This window comes from Ruditapes philippinarum, unplaced genomic scaffold (genome assembly GCF_026571515.1).
Source record: "Ruditapes philippinarum isolate M1 unplaced genomic scaffold, ASM2657151v2 ctg20197_1_1_1_1, whole genome shotgun sequence".
Classification (NCBI taxonomy): domain Eukaryota; kingdom Metazoa; phylum Mollusca; class Bivalvia; order Venerida; family Veneridae; genus Ruditapes; species Ruditapes philippinarum.
This window is the reverse complement of record NW_026861650.1, coordinates 17650-31260: the sequence shown is the minus strand read 5'-3', so window position 1 is coordinate 31260 and position 13611 is coordinate 17650. Positions and strand designations below refer to the sequence as shown.

General features: G+C 32.2%; 1 long non-coding RNA gene across 1 annotated transcript; it reads right to left on the bottom strand.

Annotated features, from left to right (window-relative positions):
* Window positions 1–6159: 6159 nt before the first annotated feature.
* Window positions 6160–12552, bottom strand: LOC132716413 (uncharacterized). The gene is made up of 3 exons (XR_009623802.1): window positions 12093–12552; window positions 9923–10007; window positions 6160–7596 (listed from the first exon to the last, which is right to left on the bottom strand). It is a non-coding gene; the product is annotated as an uncharacterized LOC132716413 (long non-coding RNA).
* Between the last annotated feature and the right edge of the window lie 1059 nt (window positions 12553–13611).

The window sequence follows — 13611 nt, the reverse complement described above, 5'->3', positions numbered from 1 at the left end:
AGAGAATCTGGTCCTAGGGAAGGCCTACGACGATCGACAGCTTGAGAAGACCTCCGTCGCGGCTCTACGGCATCGACGACGTTGAAGGCGAATAAGTCCTCCGTTGCAGGCTCTACGTTACCAGCAATCGTAATAGAGGCCGACTAGTCTGGGACATATGGGAAACCGGCGCCCAGTATAAATAAAACCAAAAACACACACACACAGGATCTTTAAGATAAATACAGTACACCCTTTGCAGAATCGTCATAAATACGGAAGTGACTTCTTTCTAACAATAGTTTGTTTTCCTTAAAGTAAGACATCCGAAAAATTTACACCTTTGTACAGTAACGCCTAACGACAGCAACCAAAGTTGTTTATTCCTACAAGTTCACTATACTATCACTATACTATGACTCTAATTTAATTGTATGTAAAATAATAAATATGTTCAATTGTATCTCTTGAGATTTCTTTCTTGATAGCTGCAATCGTTTGGGATTTTTTTTAAATATTCTTAAAGATTTTATTATTTAAACACAATATAGGAAAACGAATTGAATTATCAAAAATTAAATGAAATGATTTGTTAGATTTGTGAAACTATGTTACAGTCCTTTGATACAAAATATTGATATAAATTAGGGCAGGTCAACATAATTATGTCTATAAAACAGACATATATCAAATGAAATAAAGTATAATCTGATACGACTGAGTAAAATATGATATCTTAAAAATGGACAGATATTACCAGGGTACTTAATCTCATTGCTGCATTTCTATGCATGTCATTGATAGAAAATAAATATCCAGTTGTTCTTAAATTCTTAGAAATTGTGATGGATGAATATTTTCATCGAATTATGCTATTTTATTGGTATTTGTTTTGAGGAAGAAACATGAGTTTCGTTAATATTATTCAATGACACGATAATTGCATAATACATAATATATAGTTATACACTATACATGTAAATTTAAGCCCTCATGCATCTTTAACAGTGAATTTTGGACAAGGAACTATATCTGTTTATTTGAAAGACAAAAAACCCAAACAAACAAAAACTAAATAAAAATAAATGATGAAGAAACCTTCTTGAAATGTCCTATCACTGAATTACGGAGAACATCATTTATTTTATTGAATGGAAAACTAAGGTATATATGGAAGAAACTAGATTGACATTAGATTATTATAAGTATTATTATTTATCTGAATGTGTTCCTATCTGTCGTTTTTGTTGCAGGTCACTAAGTCATTTATTGTTAATTAATCTTACATATATCATGTGAAATGATTAATTAATGTTTAAGACACTTTTAAATCGTAGTGAAGTTTACCACAAAGATTTTGTGCAAAGATTTTTCAATGGCAGTTTAATATTGAAAAGAATTTAGTAACGTAATACAATTCCAATGCGTAATTAAAATAAAGGTAGTCTTACTGTTATGTTATTTTTCATAATTTTCGGTATTCAATGATATTAAGGGATTAGTGATTGTAAAAAATCTAATGCCCAAGACTTTGAAGAAATTTTTTCCGGAAATAACCGATTTGCTACGATATGGTGACAACTTTTTAACAACAGTTTTATTGTTTTACCCTAAGTTAAAAATCCGAATAATTTACATCTTTGTACAGTAACGCCTAACGACAGAAACCAAAGTATTTGATTCCTACAAGTTCACTCTACTATGACTCTAATGTACTTGTGTGTATGATAATAAATATTTTCAATTGTATCTCTTGAGATTTCTTTCTTGATAACTGCAATCGTTAGGGCTTTTTTAAATATTCTTAAAGATTTTGTCATTTAAACATAATATAGGAAAACGAATTAAACTATTCAAAACTAGAACTGCCACTATCATGGCGTGAATACCCCCGCATACCACTTTGTCAGAATCAACAGTGGCCATTTAGAGCTCAAGGACAACCTCCCTGTCAAATCTGAGGTGACTAAGCCAGTGCATTGCTAAGTTATGTATTCTACATGCTTCAAATGTGAAAATGTCAAAATCAATACATTGCGGACAGGACATTCTTTAGCAATTGAGAAGAAAAGCTTTTTTTTGTCAAGGTCCCTGTGACCTTTGACCTGGTGACCTAAAAATCAAAAGGGGTCACCTTATAGTCATGATCAACATCCATGCCAAATATGAAGACTGTGGGTCAAAGGAATCTTAAGTTAATGGGTGGACAAACTTTTTGAAGTCAAAGTCCCTATGACCTTGACCTTTGATCCAGTGACCTCAAAATCAAAAGGGGTCATCTACTAATCATGACTAACCTCCATTTCAAATATGAAGACTGTGGGTCATAGGAATCTTAAGTTATTGGGCGGACAAGCTTTTTGAAGTCAATGCCCCTGTGACCTTGAACTTTGACCTGGTGACCTCAAAGTCAATAGGGGTCATTTACTGATCATGACTAAGCTCCATGCCAAATATGATGACTGTGGGTCAAAGGAATCTTAAGTTATTGGGCGGACAAGCTTTTTGAAGTCAAGGCCCCTGTGACCTTGACCTTTGACCTGGTGACCTCAAAGTCAATAGGGGTCATCTACTAATCATGGCTAACCTCAATGTCAAATATGAAGACTATGGGTCAAAGGAATCTTAAATTATTTGGCGGACAAGCTTTTTGAAGTCAAGGTCCCTGTGACCTTGACCTTTGACCTGGTGACCTAAAAATCAATAGGGGTCATCTACTAATCATGACTAACCTTCATGCTAAATATGAAGACTAAGGGACAAAGGAATCTTAAGTTATTGGGCGGACAAGAAAAAACCGACGGACGGCCGGAGGGACGGACGGACGAGCTGATACTAGTATACCCCCCTTACAACTTTGTTGTGCGGGGGTATAATTAATGATGCTTTAGATTTTTAGAATTTTGGACAAGGAACCTTATCTGTTCATTTGAAAGACACACAAACACTAAATAAATGGTGCAGAAACCTTCTTGAAATGTCCATCCACTGAATGACAGAGAACAACATTTCATTTTATTGAATGGAAAACTAAGGTATATATGGTAGAAACTAGATTGACATTATTAATTAATTAATTAATTATAATTTCTAATTTTTATCTCAATTTGATCGTATCTTTCCCTTTTTGCATGTCACTAAGTCATTTATTGTTGATTAACCTACAATATGTCATGTGAAATTATTAATTTATGTTAAGGAAATTTTTAAATCGTAGTGAAGTTTGCCACAATCCTGTTGCTGCAAAGATTTTTCAATGGCAGTTTAATACTGAAAAGAAATAAGTAACTCAATGCAATTCCAATGCATAAATAAAATTAAGGTAGTCTTACTGTAATGTTATGTTTTACAATGTTCGGTATTTAATAATATTTATATGTTTTAACCGGAATTTAGTACAAAGCGATAAGGGATGAGTGATTGTGAATAATCTAATGCCCAGGAGTTTGAAAAATAACTTTCCAGAAATAACCAATTTGCTCCGATATTAGCCGATGTTAGAAGTTTCTAACGGGAAAACATTACAGTAAGACTACTTTAAATAAGAAAAATTGAGAGAATAACAATATAAATCATTGCATATAACATACATTATTAAAGGGATACTCAGGCAAATTAATGACAAAAACATTACAATGATCTTATGTACTCAAATCAAGCTAAAATGACTTCTGTATAAATTCTATATAATTTGGGTTTGAACCATAAATATGTCTATATATATTGAACGAAATTTAGACACCGACATAATCACCAAGTAATCTTATAACAAGTCATGTGACTTAAAAAAAATCTGGAAGTTACAAAAATAGATATTGTGGATATTGTATATTTGAAACAAGTCTAAGTCAGTCATTTGACATGTACTTTAACGTTCCAAGAGTTCACTATGACAACTATTGTGAAATCTTTACACTCTAACCTGACCCTCGTGGGCCATGTTGGGAAACCACCATTTCATTCTTTATAAGTAGGACAGTTTTGTTCCTGTGACTGCTGAGTGTATTTCGAAGACATTTACAGAATAATGAATGAAAACTTCAAAAAGAATAAATTAAATGTTTGCCTGTGTCTCCCTTTAAAAGGGAAGAAAGTTGAAGAAAAAGCGACATAGAAGAAGAATGTGCTTTGCAAGTATTGAACCAACCAGTAGTAAGCAATTGACACCTTTCGAAAACCTAGCTAAACACCATTTGCCGATATGTTACGGATTTAGTTATGGGGAATTACACCCTATAAAGTACACAACATTATGACATGTATGAGGTGATTTTTCTGGGTTTTTTTCTATCATTATTTTACCCTTTAAGGTAAAAAGACTAGATGTGAGTTTCTGTGTAAACTTGTATATTTACAAAAAACCTTCATGGAATTATTAGAACAATGGTATTTTTACTATTTTCTTACAATGAAGTTATTGTTTTATTTCATTTTAATCTCTAAATGGTCAAAAACATACAGATCGTTATTACACGCCATAAAGGTGAATTCCACAAAACTATGTACCTAGTCCAAATCGATAGATCCCTTACTATGATCTTTTATTTGAATAACAATAGATTTAACCACAAACATTGACATGTGCTCTTTTGTTAACGAATAGGTTGTGGTGAAATTCTTTTTGTATCCACTAATCTGATAATTAGAACTAGACAGGTCAGGGATCTATGCATTACAAGACCTATATTTAACCTACTTCATTAATCTGATATTTTGCATTTTTCAGTTTCCATGTTACGTTAGAAAAAAAGCGTTGATAATGTAAAATGTAAAATTTCACAATGATTAATATAAAATGTTATATAACTTTTTCATGGCTAATTATTTGGACTTTTGTGTACCGGGATATGGCGTTAAGCTATGTTTTTGTGTCAATGAATGACTGTAATAATTCAAACAGCGGACTACATCGACACAACCAGTAATCTTTAGATTACTAGCCCGACGAAAAAGCCGCAAAAGGAATATTATGGTGGCTGAGATGGTGCATTGCGCATTGCGTTGCCGATAGCGACAACGCAACCTACATCGTGTTCGCCTGTCATGTCTTGTCGCTAGCGACAACACGACAAAGCGCCATACGACGCGTTGTCAACAACACGCCGCACGGCAACGCGCCATTTGTCGTTAGCGACAGGACGACAAGACGGAAGTCCGAATACGCGCCAATGGGCGCTTTGTCATGTTTTCGCTAGCGCCAATACGACGCACAGAAGCGTTCCAAATCAGCCACCATAGAATATCTAAAAAACAAACTTACGTTTCAAGTTGAAGCGTAATCATCCCAGGAAGACTGATGATAAATCCGTCAAAAGCATTAGAACTGTAGAATATATCCCGTGTTGTCAAAGGCATTAAAATATAGAACAATGATAGCTCAGTTGGTTGAGGTTCCTGGGTTCGATCATTGGTAACACCCTTTGAATTTTTAGAGACACATTAAGTGTTTCCCACCTACCTAGAAGTGTACTGGTAAGAAATCCAGGTAATCCTTGCATGTATCAGTGGTATGCACTGGACATGTGAAAGAACCTAGGGGTCGGTGTATTCAACAAAAGCTTGGGACTGGTTCATTGTTTCCCTTGTATCTTATAGCTGTCTCTGAAGTCTAGAGTAATGTCTATGTCCCCGCGATGGGGTTTGACATAAATGTCAGATAGATAGATAACAATGTTTAATACTCCACAAACTTGAACAGTTTCTCACGAACATTATTGTCAGTTGTTTCATTTGATGATTTAGTTGAATAAGAAGAAACCCAAGAAAAGTGATATTGTACTTATAAATAAATTCATCATACTTCTAATAACTTTTGATTTGTTACACATAAGTATAAAAACACTCTTGTGGCAAGTTATCTAAAACGTAATGTTTATTTACACGAGTAAAACGACACAATGAAAAAATGTTTATATATCAAGTACACATGCTAACGGATACGTTTACAGTTAAAACATTACCCGATTAAAATCACACGGATTGTCAATGTGTATCTATCCATAAGTTTTGTTAAATGCTGATCAAATATGAAATCAAACATGTTCCTAAACACGGTGAATATGGTATAAAATATGGTTAAAAGATTAATTCAGAAATATTTATATTGTGTTTTGTCGTATATAATTATACTTGCATGTTAATATGTCTGTACTGATATCCGCAATGTACAAATAGCACTGCGAAAAATATACTGATATACGGGAATATACGGTCCCGTATTTTTGACATATACGGGCGTGTACGGGATGAATTCGTCGAATATACGGACCAAGTATACGAGTCCGTATAGGGAACACCGGGTATACGGGAAGTCCGTATATGCATCAGGCATATACGGAATTCCGTATTTGCCCCATATACATGAACGTATATTTGTTCGTACTTTTGAAGTATACGGAGAATAAAATCCCGTATACGGACTATATTAAGGTTGTTTTCCCTAGTATACTATAAATATACCGAGGATATACGGGACCGTATTTTCTACATATACAGAGGATATACGGACTCGTATTTTCTACGTATACAGAGCATATACGGAACCGTATATTCTACATATACAGAGGATATACGGACTCGTATTTTCCACATATACAGATGATATACGGAATTGTATTTTCTACATATACAGAAGATATACGGAATCGTATTTTCTACATATACAGGGGGTATACAGAATCATATTTTCAATATATACAGGGGATATACGGAATTGCATTTTTAGTTGTCCACAGGGAATATAGAACTGTATTTTCTTGATAAAAGAAGATACAGATAATATCAAAAGCATGCATTTACATATAAGTGACACGTATACATGACCGAAATGCAGACTTGTACAATAGAACATGTTTTATTACACATTTTGAATGGGAACTGTAAAGTCATAGACTTAAGAGCTTTATCTTCACAATTGGAGTATTTCAAATAATAAAGTAAAAACCAAATAGAGTCACTCTTAAATATTTATTATTTCATAAACATATATTCAATATGTATACATATATTAAACAAAATAAACATGTCTTCGCCAGTCATATATTGTTGCAAGCCTTATTCCAGAGGGACAAATTAATGTAGCGTTGCAACGGAACGGCGATATACCGGTATGATGCGATACAGAGTCATGAAATACGTATCAAAGTGGAGAAAATCCGCACTGCGATATTTTCTTTAGAGATCGAGTTATACATGTACATGTTTCGATATTTTCAAGCAGTAACCTTTATGAATTGCATGTTGTTTAAATCTAGAACAAACTATACCAACTTGAAGGTTGATTCTATTTATCTTAACAATGATTTTTATGAGCCACTTGTATTACACCCATAAAATATTTTAAAGATATTCATATCATTTGTTTGTGTTAACATTCACATATTATTTTAGGAAAATGAGTCCATAGCACAAATTGATTATTACAGAAAGTTTTAATAATAATCATTAAAACTAAAAATCCGTATTCACAGAAATTCGTCATTCAAACACCGTTCTTAAAAGCACTTTAATATATCAATCATTTATAGGAATGTTACGTAGACCAGTGTGACGGTGTCTATTTCGTGACGTAGGAAATGTTATCTCCAGATATTACAATCCTCTTCGGCATGTGTGTATCTGAAAAAGAGAGTTTAAAATCCTGTTTAAATAGTGTCATGAAATAGTTATCACAACTTTCAAAAAGACTATACACAAGCATTTTTTAAGCGTATACATATATACATTTTTTTTTCTAACGCAAATTTCAAAATTATTTTTTATTATTAGGATAAAGATGTTATTTATAAGCAACCATTTACACAGGATTTAAATGAAATGATTAATCTAAGACGGATGATAAGTTATATGTTTTTGTTATAAAACTTTTACGAATATATTTATTTCACACCTGTAATATAAATGATAATGGTATCTTTGTTCTATGTAAAGAGTGTTTTATTGATTAAAAATATATTAATACAAAATAACATTGTAGTGGGAAAAAGTGCTGACATAATCTTTTTGATCGTTTTACGATGTATGTTAGCATCGTTAGTAGGAGTCAATTCGTTTGAAAAAAAGGCTTAAAAAGTACAGATATTTGTTACTCAGATGTAGACCCGTGTTTGCACAATGATATCCAGTTAAGTAAAAGGCGGAATACCCAGCTATACTTTTCATTTATATAAAAACGTTTATCTTAACAAATTTGGATTATTGTTTGTTTCAATTTCAATTGTTTCAAAAACTATCTCAGCAAAGAATGAATACCTTCAATATACAATAGTGTAGATTAATATTTTTTTTATTGTTAAGACTGTTTAACTAGGTAAGTTGACGATAGAATCTCTTACAGTGTGTCATCTCTAAAATAAAGTGATAATTCTCACGAAATAATAAATCAAAATATCCTCCCTTGCCTATAGCATTAATCTGATAGTATGAAATCAAATTCAGATAATAAAATATACGTATCATATGTGACAATTGCATAAAATAACATAGGAAATATTTTAGTTAATTCATGCGAATGCGACTATTACGTGCGCACGTGAAACATTTACGTATCAACGCAATATGTTTCACGTGCGCACAAGTACTGTGCGTTTAGTATGATTATTAAGTGACGAGGTGGTCAAGTCCACTATCTAGGTGTAAAACAGCTATCATATTGTGTTTATTATCTTCAAACAGGCTAGCTATATAAATTAAATTATCAACAAATTAACCGACTCTCAGCGTAATGCAGTAGGTAAGGTTGTGGTAAATAACAATGCAAGACAGCTAGGCCCGGATTGCACCTTTTTTTCCAAAAATATTGCTTTATAATTATCAATCAGGTTAGAAAGTTTTGTATCATTTATTGTAAAGATTATAAATGCTTAACTTCTCATTTTGTTTTAAGTGTAGCTATATTTAGCCCTATTTTGCAAGTTGGTGCAAACTTATACGGAATGCATGATACTGTACACAGACTGTTTCAACTATAGTTAAGTTTGCACGAAATACTATTGCACTGCAAAAGTACTATGACTACTACATACTACACTCTATACAGGATAACAATCACTATCATCCGTGCATGTATATCTAAATTATTAAATATCATAACAAAACTGCCTTTCTATCCCAATTCATTTTTCTAATTTAAAATTAACAAAAATATATGGAAAGAAAAACGCAAAAAAGTAAGACAACATGTGAGGCTCGAACTTGTGATAAAATTGAATGTGTATGACATTCTAACTTTTCCATCAAGACATTTCAAATTCTGTTTCTTATCTGACATTATATTCGCTTTGAAAACCCTGTTTTACCTATTCAGACAAATGTTGTTAACTTTAGTGTACATGTAAAAAAGAATATGTAACGTCACTCTCACATTATCAAAGCGGCGTACTTATCGCTTTACGTACGTAGTAACTAAAAAATTACTATCATTAACATATATAAAAGTGATTAAACTGTAAAGAAATACATATTTTTTGATACAGTAATATGTTTAAGAAAAGAAAACTAATTTAATAAAATAAAGTCGCATGCACAGTGCATCTATATCAAACCATTGTGTGTATTCGAGTTAATTCTTTTATTTTATATATTTGATTTTTGCATATTAAAAGCAAGTATGGTTTAGCATTTTCAAATGCGCGGCAAAATGCTTATATCATATATGCCTTAATTGGCATCATTTTATGAAGTGTGACATCATTCCGCCTAAGAATTGATTCTAACAAGATATAAAAGAGAACTAATGTATTTATAAGTAACCACATTTATTCTTGTCAAAATATATGCGTGTAATTAAGGAAATTTGACTTTGCCTTGAGAAAGAATAAAAAACACATGATGTCAGTACAGAGTGGAATATATGAGTCTGGGTAACTCTTCTTTACAGACAGTACGTCCGTGTAATTGTCTTATTTTATTCACAAAACACAACAATGTATATACGTGAACTTACATCTATATAACTTGCTACCATACTTTGCTTCATCTACAATTGCTGTAAAGAGGGCACAGCTGCATTTCTAGAAGATTTAACTGTCCTGAAAAATCATAATATAACTTCAGCATAAAATGATAAAGAGCACATTGAAAATATTTCATAAGTGATCACATGTGCGAAAGGGTTAATACTGTAGGAACGTGTTCACTTTTATGTGCATGTGTAGTTATGTATTTTGTGTGCTCGTGCGTGCGTGCGTGTGTTACCATATTGCTTTATGTGAAATATAAGTCACAATATGGAATGTCGAAAAATGTGTGATGTACAAAGGCTCAATACAGTTTTTCAAGCGTTTAAATTTATGTATAATGAAATATTCAATAACTGTTTCCTCAAACAGGCGCGTGTTTGTGACTGACCCATGCGATATCACCTTATGCGTAATGTTTATCTTAAAAACTAAACAAAGAGTTTTTATTATAATAAGAAAAAAATATTTTAAATTTTAATTTGTCCAATAAAAAAATCCCTTGTAAATGTCGAAAACTCAGTTCATGTTTATACAATTTAAAATCTGGGTAATCCTGAATAACGTAGATAAATAATCAAAAATATCGAATGAAAACCAAGAGTTGTCTGTCCTGAATTGCGAGTAAACTCGATCTTGCTAATTACTATTAATGCTAAAACAATACAAACAAAACCGTTTTGAAACTTCTGGTTCGTTGCGATATTTTATATTGACGAGTTTTAAAATTCTTACACCGACAACAGGCTCCTGATCTAAGCTTCGTATCAATGTAAAAATAAACATAATTGAGCCGCGTCACGACAAAACCAACTTAATGGGTTTGCGACCAGCATGGATCCAGACCAGCCTGCGCATCCGCGTAGTCTGATCAGGATCCATGCTGTTCGCTTACAAACTCTATAACAAGTAGAGAAACCGATAGCGAACAGCGTGGATCCTGATCAGACTGCGCGGATGCGCAGGCTGGTCTGGATCCATGCTGGTCGCAAACCCATTATGTTGGTTTTGTCGTGACGCGGCTCATATGTTTTGACACCAAGGGTAAGTGAATTAACAGTTAACTGTTAAACTTAACACCTGTCGGCCATATTACATGCAATCATACACATTCTTTGCATTAATGTAAATAAAAAATTCTGACAATTATTTTCATTTTATTTATTCATCTAAATGTATAATGATTTAAATAAAAAAGAAATGTTTGTTTCCTATTTTTGTTTAAGATTTGTATTCATTTAAGAATAGGTTAATATAAATAAGAAATATATAACAACATGAATACAGAAATTTAAAAAAAGTGAATAAAATTGAAAAGAGCGGAGTCTTTAAATTGACTTATGTTTGCATCAAATAATGGGGATTTATATAAAAATAAAAACTGCGAATATAAAACAAGTATTCTGCTCGTTAAATTATCAAGACTGAGAAACAATTTTATCTAAAAAATTATAAACCTATTTTTTAGAAGTACTTTTTTTCTTTTAAAATATGTTAATCTGTTAAATCTGATAATTTTTGTTATTATATTGAATAGATAAAACATAACCTATTTTTCGGCTATCAATTTCATAAATTACTATTAAAATAAATAGAATTTGAGTGTCTCTTTTCGATATGATCTTTCTTGCACATTGATTCGCACCCCTGCTGTTAAGTGATAATTGAGATCGCTCAAGATCATAAAGTCCAATTAGTTGACCAATCAAGCATACATAGGTCGTGTCACACACACTGATTAATCCCTTTGTATTACCATGTCCAGGGGCTGTAATACCTTGACATCTTCGGTGTTTAAATATCTTAATTTTTTACTCGGTGTCTTTTTTACCCTGAAGGGAAATTATGCTTAACGCATTTAACAAATGCCCTTTTCATATTTTTGATTTGCATTTTTCATACAAATTATTAATTAAACAAGATACAGTTTAGAAATTAAAATCAAACTCGTAACCTCCCAGTCTAAATTGAGGGATATATCCCTGCTTTAATTTTCTAATCCGGCGGCCATATTGGACAGCGAAACAGAACAAACAGTGTTAAAGTTTTCTAAAAACAAATCAATTTAACCCTGAAATAAGCTGTTGTTCACAAAATGCAACTATTCTATTGATCGCATATTGATATTGCAACGATAAAAAATAACTTTTAACCTACCTTGTTTTGCAATATTCTGAATTTTATTTACTATCCATTTCCAATCCCGTTTTTCTTTTTTCATTTCGCCCGCGCTATTTCTGATTGGTTGATAGGATTCACATGATACAAAACCAACGCTTTAAACTCATTGGCTGTTTTGAAAACGAGGGATATGCCTAGATACCGTTTGTGTTATAAAGCATTTAGCATTAATAATGCCACGGATTTATACTAAGGTCGGTGATAATGGAAGAAACCAGCATGCTAAGACCTTTATTCGATCCAAAATAATGCAATATTAAATTGGAAATATCATGTATCCATAAACGATAACTTTGCATACATGTTTAACATAACCATTGATACTTTTTCATAGGCAAAACTTCGATTCTAATGCTCAATCGGTTATTTATTTTTTTGATAATAAATATAATAATAATAATATTAATAATAAATAATAATAATAATAATGATAATACTTATGATGATGATGATGATAATAGTGATTATAATAATAATAATATAATGATAATGATGATGATGATGAATACTTATGATGATGATGATGATAATAGTGATTATAATAATAATAATAATAATAATAATAATGATGATGATGATGATGATGATGATGATGATGATGATGATGATGATGATAATAATAATAATAATAATAATAATAATAATAAACGTTTTAGAAGCGCTAAGAAATATTTATAAATTACACAAATTTTTGTGACAACAACAATAAGCGGGTAAAACAAGACCCCACATTAAATTTACACATAGGACAAAAAGCCCCCCCCCCCCCACTCCATCAACAAAAGCCTCCCTAAGGTTTATAGACCAGACTGATTACTATCTATTTTTACACGCCCAGTGTTCGGGAACTTGGGTTATTCTTCAAATAAATCTAGACAAGAATGCGCCTTTCACTTTTATTTCCTTGATAAGCTTTGAAAAGCGATTCTCTGAAAATATTCATGTACATTTGTACTGCACAAATATAATAAAGTAAACATAAAAACATTCATAGCATCAATTAATTATAAGTACGAATTACACAATAAATAAAAATAGAACTTTTGTACCTTTAAATTTAAATCTTAACGTATATCAATGCATTTATTTGTTAAATTACATCAAGTTCCAGATTTGAACCGACGAGATTTCGCAATAACAATTGTTTGATAGACTGGGGGGGGGGGGGGCTTTTGTCCTACCTGTATTTTTGATAGGGGGGGCTTTTGTCCTACGTGTAAATTTCTTGGGGGGGGGGGGGCTTTTGTCCACCTTGTCATTTTTAGAGGGGGGGGGGGGGGTGTCCGGGGGCGGGGGGGGGGGGGGCTTTTGTCCGTATCCCCATTAAAATAAATAAATTACTTACTTACTTACTTACTTATACACATAAATGAAGTATAAAGATCCTTTCACATTATCTGCGGATTTCATAATTAAAATAAAACTTTATAAGTATAAGAATATTTGAAGCATCGGTAAAAATTCGAAAGTCCAATTTAAAAAGTGATTTTACTAT